We start from the raw sequence: 10,000 nt of genomic DNA, 5'->3' as shown, positions 1-10,000 counted from the left end.
ACCACACCACCCCTCCCCCCCCCCCCCCAAAAAAATCCCCCCCCCCGCCCCCCTCAACACACACCACCCCACCCCCCCCCCCACAACACACACCACACAACCCCTCCCCCCCCCTCAAAAATTCCCTGCCCCCCCCTCAACACACACCACACCACCCCTCCCCCCCCCTCAAAAATCCCCCCCCCCCCTCAACACACACCACACCACACCACCCCTCCCCCCCCCCCCCCACCTCCAAATTTTGCCCCCCCCCTCAACACACACCACACCACACCACCCCTCCCCCCCCCTCCAAAATTCGCCCCCCCCCCCCCCCTCAACACACACCACCCCACCCCCCCCCTCAACACACACCACACCACCCCTCCCCCCCCCCCTCAAAAATCCCCCCCCCTCAACACACACCACACCACACCACCCCTCCCCTTCCCCCCCTCGAAATTTCGCCCCCCCCTCAACACACACCACCCCACCCCTCCCCCCCCGCCCCAAAAATTCGCCCCCCCCCTCAACACACACCACACCACACCACCGCTCTCCCCCCCCCCTCCAAAATTCGCCCCCCCCCAAAAAATTTCCCACCCCTCCCCCCTCAACACACACCACCCCACCCCCCCCCCCCAACACACACCACACCACCCCTCCCCCCCCCCCTCAACACACACCACACCACCCCTCCCCCCCCCCCCGCCCCCAAAAAATTCGCCCCCCTCCCCTCCCCCCCCTCCAAAATTTGCCCCCCCCCCCCCCCCCCCGCCCCCAACACAAACCACCCCTCCCCCCCCCAAAAAATTCGCGCCCCCCCCCCTCAATACACACCTCCCCACCCCCCCCCCCCCCTCAACAAACACCACACCACCCCTCCCCCCCCCTCAAAAATCCCCCCCCCCCCCAACACACACCACACCACACCACCCCTCCCCCCCCCCCCCCAAAAAAATCCCCCCCCCCGCCCCCCTCAACACACACCACCCCACCCCCCCCCCCACAACACACACCACACAACCCCTCCCCCCCCCCTCAAAAATTCCCTGCCCCCCCCTCAACACACACCACACCACCCCTCCCCCCCCCCTCAAAAATCCCCCCCCCCCCTCAACACACACCACACCACACCACCCCTCCCCCCCCCCCCCACCTCCAAATTTTGCCCCCCCCCTCAACACACACCACACCACACCACCCCTCCCCCCCCCTCCAAAATTCGCCCCCCCCCCCCCTCAACACACACCACCCCACCCCCCCCCTCAACACACACCACACCACCCCTCCCCCCCCCCCTCAAAAATCCCCCCCCCTCAACACACACCACACCACACCACCCCTCCCCTTCCCCCCCTCGAAATTTCGCCCCCCCCTCAACACACACCACCCCACCCCTCCCCCCCCGCCCCAAAAATTCGCCCCCCCCCCTCAACACACACCACACCACACCACCGCTCTCCCCCCCCCCTCCAAAATTCGCCCCCCCCCAAAAAATTTCCCACCCCTCCCCCCTCAACACACACCACCCCACCCCCCCCCCCCCAACACACACCACACCACCCCTCCCCCCCCCCCTCAACACACACCACACCACCCCTCCCCCCCCCCCCGCCCCCAAAAAATTCGCCCCCCTCCCCTCCCCCCCCTCCAAAATTTGCCCCCCCCCCCCCCCCCCCCCGCCCCCAACACAAACCACCCCTCCCCCCCCCAAAAAATTCGCGCCCCCCCCCCTCAATACACACCTCCCCACCCCCCCCCCCCCTCAACAAACACCACACCACCCCTCCCCCCCCCTCAAAAATCCCCCCCCCCCCCAACACACACCACACCACACCACCCCTCCCCCCCCCCCCCCCAAAAAAATCCCCCCCCCCGCCCCCCTCAACACACACCACCCCACCCCCCCCCCCACAACACACACCACACAACCCCTCCCCCCCCCCTCAAAAATTCCCTGCCCCCCCCTCAACACACACCACACCACCCCTCCCCCCCCCTCAAAAATCCCCCCCCCCCCCTCAACACACACCACACCACACCACCCCTCCCCCCCCCCCCCCACCTCCAAATTTTGCCCCCCCCCTCAACACACACCACACCACACCACCCCTCCCCCCCCCTCCAAAATTCGCCCCCCCCCCCCCCCCTCAACACACACCACCCCACCCCCCCCCTCAACACACACCACACCACCCCTCCCCCCCCCCTCAAAAATCCCCCCCCCCTCAACACACACCACACCACACCACCCCTCCCCTTCCCCCCCTCGAAATTTCGCCCCCCCCTCAACACACACCACCCCACCCCTCCCCCCCCGCCCCAAAAATTCGCCCCCCCCCTCAACACACACCACACCACACCACCGCTCTCCCCCCCCCCTCCAAAATTCGCCCCCCCCCAAAAAATTTCCCACCCCTCCCCCCTCAACACACACCACCCCACCCCCCCCCCCCAACACACACCACACCACCCCTCCCCCCCCCCCTCAACACACACCACACCACCCCTCCCCCCCCCCCCGCCCCCAAAAAATTCGCCCCCCCCCCCCCCCCCCCCAACACACACCACTCCACCCCCCCCCCAAAAAAATTCGGCCACCCCCCTCAACACACACCACACCACACCACCCCTCCCCCCCCCTCCAAAATTCGCCCCCCCCCCCCCCCCCCCCCCCCCTCAACACACACCACCCCACCCCACCCCCTCAACACACACCACACCACACCACACCACCCCTCCCCCCCCCCCCAAAATTCGCCCCCCCCCCCTCAATACACACCTCCCCACCCTTCCCCCCCCCCCCTCAACACACACCACACCACACCACACCACACCACCCCTCCCCTTCCCCCCCTCCAAATTTCGCCCCCCCCTCAACACACACCACCCCACCCCTCCCCCCCCTCCAAATTTCGCCCCTTCTCCCCCCCAAAAATTCGCCCCCCCCCCCCCTCCCTCAACACACACCACACCACACCACCCCTCCCCCCCTCACCCCCCTCAACACACACCACCCCACACCACCCCTCCCCCCCCCAAATATCCCCCCCCCCAACACACACCACCCCACCCCCCCCCCCAACACACACCTCACCACCCCTCCCCCCCCCTCAAAAATTCCCCCCCCCCCCTCAACACACAAAACACCACCCCTCCCCCCCCCCCTCAAAACACACCACACCACACCACCCCTCCCCCCCCCCTCCAAATTTTGCCCCCCCCCCCCCCCCCAAAAAATTGGCCCCCCCCTCAACACACACCACACCACACCACCCCTCCCCCCCCTCCAAAACTCGCCCCCCACCCCCCTCAACACACACCACCCCACACCTCCCCTCCCCCCCCCAAAAATTTCCCCCCCCCCAACACACACCACCACATCCCCCCCCCCTCAACACACACCACACCACCCCTCCCCCCCCCCTCAAAAATCCCCCCCCCCCCCCTCAACACACAAAACACCACCCCTCCCCCCCCCCCCCTCAAAAATCCCCCCCCCCCCCCAACACACACCACACCACACCACCCCTCCCCCCCCCTCCAAATTTTGCCCTCCCCCCCAAAAAATTGGCCCCCCCCTCAACACACACCACCCCTCCCCCCCCCCTCCAAAATTCGCCCCCCCCACCCCTCAAAAATCCCCCCCCCCCTCAACACACACCACACCACACCACACCAACCCTCCCTTCCCCCCTCCAAATTTCGCCTTCCCCTCAACACACACCACCCCACCCCTCCCCCCCCCCCCCCCAAAAATTCGCCCCCCCCCGTCCAAATTTCGCCCCTTCCCCCCCCAAAAATTCCCCCCCCCCCCCTCAACACACACCACCCCACACCACGCCTCCCCCCCCTCAAAAATTCCCCCCCCCCCTCAACACACACCACACCACACCACACCAGCCCTCCCCCCCCCTCAAAAATCCCCCCCCCTCAACACACACCACACCACCCCTCCCCTTCCCCCCCTCCAAATTTCGCCCCCCCCTCAACACACACCACCCCACCCCTCCCCCCCCCGCCCCCAAAAAATTCGCCCCCCCCGCAACACACACCACCCCACCCCCCCCCCCCCCCCAAAAATTCGGCCACCCCCCTCAACACACACCACACCACACACCCCCTCCCCCCCTCCAAAATTCCCCCCCCCCCCCCCCCCCCCCCCGCCCCCAACACAAACCACCCCTCCCACCCCCCCCCAAAAATTCGCGCCCCCCCCCTCAATACACACCTCCCCACACCCCCCCCCTCAACAAACACCACACCACCCCTCCCCGCCCCCTCAAAAATCCCCCCCCCCCCCTCAACACACACCACACCACCCCTCCCCCCCCCCCCAACACACACCACCCCACCCCCCCCCAACACACACCACACAACCCCTCCCCCCACCTCAAAAATTCCCCGCCCCCCCCTCAACACACACCACACCACCCCTCCCCCCCCCCCCTCAAAAATCCCCCCCCCCCCCCCCCTCAACACACACCACACCACACCACCCCTCCCCCCCCCCCCTCCAAATTTTGCCCCCCCCCCCCCCCCCAAAAATTGGCCCCCCCCCTCAACACACACCACACCACACCACCCCTCCCCCCCCTCCAAAATTCGCCCCCCCCCCCCCCCCCCCTCAACACACACCACCCCACCCCCCCCCTCAACACACACCACACCACCCCTCCCCCCCCCCTCAAAAATCCCCCCCCCCCCTCAACACACACCACACCACCCCTCCCCTTCCCCCCCTCGAAATTTCGCCCCCCCCTCAACACACACCACCCCACCCCTCCCCCCCGCCCCAAAAATTCGCCCCCCCCTCCAAATTTCGCCCCTTCCCCCCCCTAAAATTCGCCCCCCCCCCTCAACACACACCACACCACACCACCGCTCCCCCCCCCCCCCTCCAAAATTCGCCCCCCCCCCCCCCCCCCCCCAAAAATTTCCCACCCCTCCCCCCTCAACACACACCACCCCACCCCCCCCCCCAACACACACCACACCACCCCTCCCCCCCCCCCCCCCCCTCAACACACACCACACCACCCCTCCCCCCCCCGCCCCCAAAAAATTCGCCCCCCCCCCCCCCCCCCGCCAACACACACCACTCCACCCCCCCCCCCAAAAAAATTCGGCCACCCCCCTCAACACACACCACACCACACAACACCACCCCTCCCCTTCCCCCCCTCCAAATTTCACTTTCCCCTCAACACACACCACCCCACCCCTCCCCCCCCCCCAAAAATTCGCCCCCCCCGTCCAAATTTCGCCCCTTCCCCCCCCAAAAATTGGCCCCCCCCCCTCAACACACACCACGCCACACCACCCCTCCGCCCCCCCCCCCCCCCTCAACACACACCACCCCACACCACACCACCCCTCCCCCCCCCCCCCCTCAACACACACCACACCACCCCTCCCCTTCCCCCCCTCCAAATTTCGCCCCCCCCTCAACACACACCACCCCACCCCTCCCCCGCCCCCGCCCCCAAAAAATTCGCCCCCCCCCAACACACACCACCCCACCCCCCCCCCCCAAAAAATTCGGCCACCCCCCTCAACACACACCACACCACCCCTCCCCCCCCCTCCAAAATTTGCCCCCCCACCCCCCGGCCCCAACACACACCACCCCTCTCCCCCCCCCCCAAAAATTCGCCCCCCCCCCCCCTCAATACACACCTCCCCACCCTTTCCCCCCCCCCCCCCCCTCAACACACACCACACCACCCCTCCCCCCCCTCTCAAAAATCCCCCCCCCCCTCAACACACACCACACCACCCCTCCCCTTCCCCCCCTCCAAATTTCGCCCACCCCTCAACACACATTACCCCACCCCTCCCCCCCCCCCCCAAAAATTCGCCCCCCCCCCCCTCAACACATACCACCCCACACCACACCACCCCTCCCCCCCCCCAAAAAAATCCCCCCCCCCCCCCCCGCCCTCAACACACACCGCCCCCCCCCCCCTCAACACACACCACACCACACCACCCCTCCCCCCCCCCCCTCAAAAATCCCCCCCCCCCTCAACACACACCACACCACACCACACCACACCACACCACACCACCCCTCCCCTTCCCCCCCTCGAAATTTCGCCCCCCCCCCAACACACACCACCCCACCCCTCCCCCCCCGCCCCAAAAATTCGCCCCCCCCTCCAAATTTCGCCCCTTCCCCCCTCGTCACTCCCCCACCCAACCCAACCCCGCGTCACCCCCATGACACGGCACACCCCCCCACCCCACCGCACCCCCCCACGACGCCCCCCCCCGCACCCCACCTCGAAAAACCCCGCTCCCTCCACGCCACACCACAAATGCCTCCGAAAACCCCGCTCGACCCACCCCACCCCGCGTCACCCCCCCACGACATGGCGCACCCCCCACCCCACCGCACCCCCCAACGACGCCGCCCCGCACCCCACCTCGAAAAACCCCGCTCCCTCCATACCACCCCACCACGCCTCCGAAAACCCCGCTCGACCCACCCCACCTCGCGTCAGCCCCCCACGACACGGCACACCCCCCACACCCCACCGCACCCCCCCACGACGCGGCGCATATCCCCCCCCCCCCCCCGCACCCCACCTCGAAAAACCCCACTCGACCCACCCAACCCCGCGTCACTCCCCCAGGACACGGCGCACCCCCCCACCCCACCGCACCCCCCCACGACGCGGCGCATATCCCCCCCCCCCCCGCACCCCACCTCGAAAAACCCCGCTCGACCCACCCCACCCCGCGTCACCCCCCCACGACACGACGCACCCCCCCACCCCACCGCACCCCCCCACGACGCCCCCCCCGCACCCCACCTCGAAAAACCCCGCTCCATCCACGCCACACCACCACGCCTCCGAAAACCCCGCTCGACCCACCCCACCCCGCGTCTCCCCCCCACGACACGGCGCACCCCCCACCCCACCGCACCCCCCAACGACGACGCCCCGCACCCCACCTCGAAAAACCCCGCTCCCTCCATACCACCCCACCACGCCTCCGAAAACCCCGCTCGACCCACCCCACCTCGCGTCAGCCCCCCACGACACGGCACACCCCCCACACCCCACCGCACCCCCCCACGACGCGGCGCATATCCCCCCCCCCCCGCACCCCACTCGACCCACCCAACCCCGCGTCACTCCCCCAGGACACGGCGCACCCCCCCACCCCACCGCACCCCCCCACGACGCGGCGCATATCCCCCCCCCCCCCCCCCGCACCCCACCTCGAAAAACCCCGCTCGACCCACCCCACCCCGCGTCACCCCCCCACGACACGGCGCACCCCCCCACCCCACCGCACCCCCCCACGACGCCCCCCCCCGCACCCCACCTCGAAAAACCCCGCTCCCTCCACGCCACACCACCACGCCTCCGAAAACCCCGCTCGACCCACCCCACCCCGCGTCTCCCCCCCACGACACGGCGCACCCCCCCACGACGCCCCCCCGCACCCCACCTCGAAAAACCGCGCTCCCTCCACAGCACCCCACCCCTCCTCCAAAAACCCCGCTCGACCACCCCCACCCCGCGTCACCCCCCACGACGCCCCCCCGCACCCCACCTCGAAAAACCCCGCTCCCTCCACAGCACCCCACCTCTCCTCCAAAAACCCCGCTTGACCACCCCAACCCCGCGTCACTCCCCCACGACACGGCGCACCCCCCCACCCCACCGCACCTCGAAAAACCCCGCGTCACCCCCCACGACGCCCCCCCGCACCCCACCTCGAAAAACCCCGCTCCCTCCATAGCACCCCACCTCTCCTCCAAAAACCCCGCTTGACCACCCCAACCCCGCGTCACTCCCCCATGACACGGCGCACCCCCCCACGACGCCCCCCCCGCACCCCACCTCGAAAAACCCCGCTCCCTCCACACCACCCCGCCACGCCTCCAAAAAACCGCGCTCGACCCACCCCACCCCGCGTCACGGTGCAGCCCCCACCCCAGCGCACCCCCCCACGACGCCCCCCCCCCCCCCACCCCACCTCGAAAAACCGCGCTCCATCCACAGCACCCCACCTCTCCTCCAAAAACCCCGCTCGACCAACCCCACCCCGCGTCTCCCCCCCACGACACGGCGCACCCCCCCACGACGCCCCCCCGCACCCCACCTCGAAAAACCGCGCTCCCTCCACAGCACCCCACCTCTCCTCCAAAAACCCCGCTCGACCACCCCCACCCCGCGTCACCCCCCACGACGCCCCCCCGCACCCCACCTCGAAAAACCGCGCTCCCTCCACAGCACCCCACCTCTCCTCCAAAAACCCCGCTTGACCACCCCAACCCCGCGTCACTCCCCCACGACACGGCGCACCCCCCCACCCCACCGCACGCCCCCGCGCACCCCACCTCGAAAAACCGCGCTCCCTCCACAGCTCCCCACCTCTCCTCCAAAAACCCCGCTCGACCACCCCCACCCCGCGTCACCCCCCACGACGCCCCCCCGCACCCCACCTCCAAAAACCCCGCTCCCTCCACAGCACCCCACCTCTCCTCCAAAAACCCCGCTCGACCACCCCAACCCCGCATCACTCCCCCACGACACGGCGCTCCCCCCCACGACACGGCGCACCCCCCCACGACGCCCCCGCGCACCCCACCTCGAAAAACCGCGCTCCCTCCACAGCTCCCCACGTCTCCTCCAAAAACCCCGCTCGACCACCCCCACCCCGCGTCACCCCCCACGACGCCCCCCCGCACCCCACCTCGAAAAACCACGCTCCCTCCACAGCACCCCACCTCTCCTCCAAAAACCCCGCTTGACCACCCCAACCCCGCGTCACTCCCCCACGACACGGCGCACCCCCCCACCCCACCGCACGCCCCCGCGCACCCCACCTCGAAAAACCGCGCTCCCTCCACAGCTCCCCACCTCTCCTCCAAAAACCCCGCTCGACCACCCCCACCCCGCGTCACCCCCCCACGACGCCCCCCCGCACCCCACCTCGAAAAACCCCGCTCCCTCCACAGCACCCCACCTCTCCTCCAAAAACCCCGCTTGACCACCCCAACCCCGCGTCACTCCCCCACGACACGGCGCACCCCCCCACCCCACCGCACGCCCCCGCGCACCCCACCTCGAAAAACCGCGCTCCCTCCACAGCTCCCCACCTCTCCTCCAAAAACCCCGCTCGACCACCCCCACCCCGCGTCACCCCCCCACGACGCCCCCCCGCACCCCACCTCGAAAAACCCCGCTCCCTCCACAGCACCCCACCTCTCCTCCAAAAACCCCGCTTGACCACCCCAACCCCGCGTCACTCCCCCATGACACGGCGCACCGCCCCACCCCACCGCACCCCCCCACGACGCCCCCCCGCACCCCACCTCGAAAAACCGCGCTCCCTCCACAGCACCCCACCTCTCCTCCCAAAACCCCGCTCGACCACCCCCACCCCGCGTCACCCCCCACGACGCCCCCCCGCACCCCACCTCGAAAAACCCCGCTCCCTCCACAGCACCCCATCTCTCCTCCAAAAACCCCGCTTGACCACCCCAACCCCGCGTCACTCCCCCATGACACGGCGCACCCCCCCACGACGCCCCCCCCCGCACCCCACCTCGAAAAACCCCGCTCCCTCCACGCCTCCGAAAACCCCGCTCGACCCACCCCACCCCGCGTCACCCCCCCACGACGCCCCCGCGCACCCCACCTCGGAAAACCCGCTGCATCCACACCACCCCACCCCACCTCGAAAAACCCGCTGCATCCACACCACCCCACCCCGCGTCACGGCACACCCCACCGCACCCCCCCTCGACGCGGCGCATCCCCCCCGCACCCCACCTCGAAAAACCCCGCTCCATCCACACGACCCCGCCACGCCTCCAAAAACCCCGCTCGACCCAGCCCACCCCGCGTCACCCCCCCACGACACGGCGCACCCTCCACCCCACCGCACCCCCCGACGACGCGGCGTATCCCCCGCGCACCCCACCTCCAAAAACCCCGCTCGACCCACGGCACGTCACCTCACCCCCCCACGACATGGCACACCCTCCCTCCTA

This window comes from Lygodium microphyllum, unplaced genomic scaffold, assembly GCF_053477565.2.
Source record: "Lygodium microphyllum isolate KBCC unplaced genomic scaffold, Lygodium_microphyllum_v1.1.10 scaffold_129, whole genome shotgun sequence".
NCBI lineage: Eukaryota > Viridiplantae > Streptophyta > Polypodiopsida > Schizaeales > Lygodiaceae > Lygodium > Lygodium microphyllum.
This window is presented reverse-complemented; position numbering follows the sequence as displayed.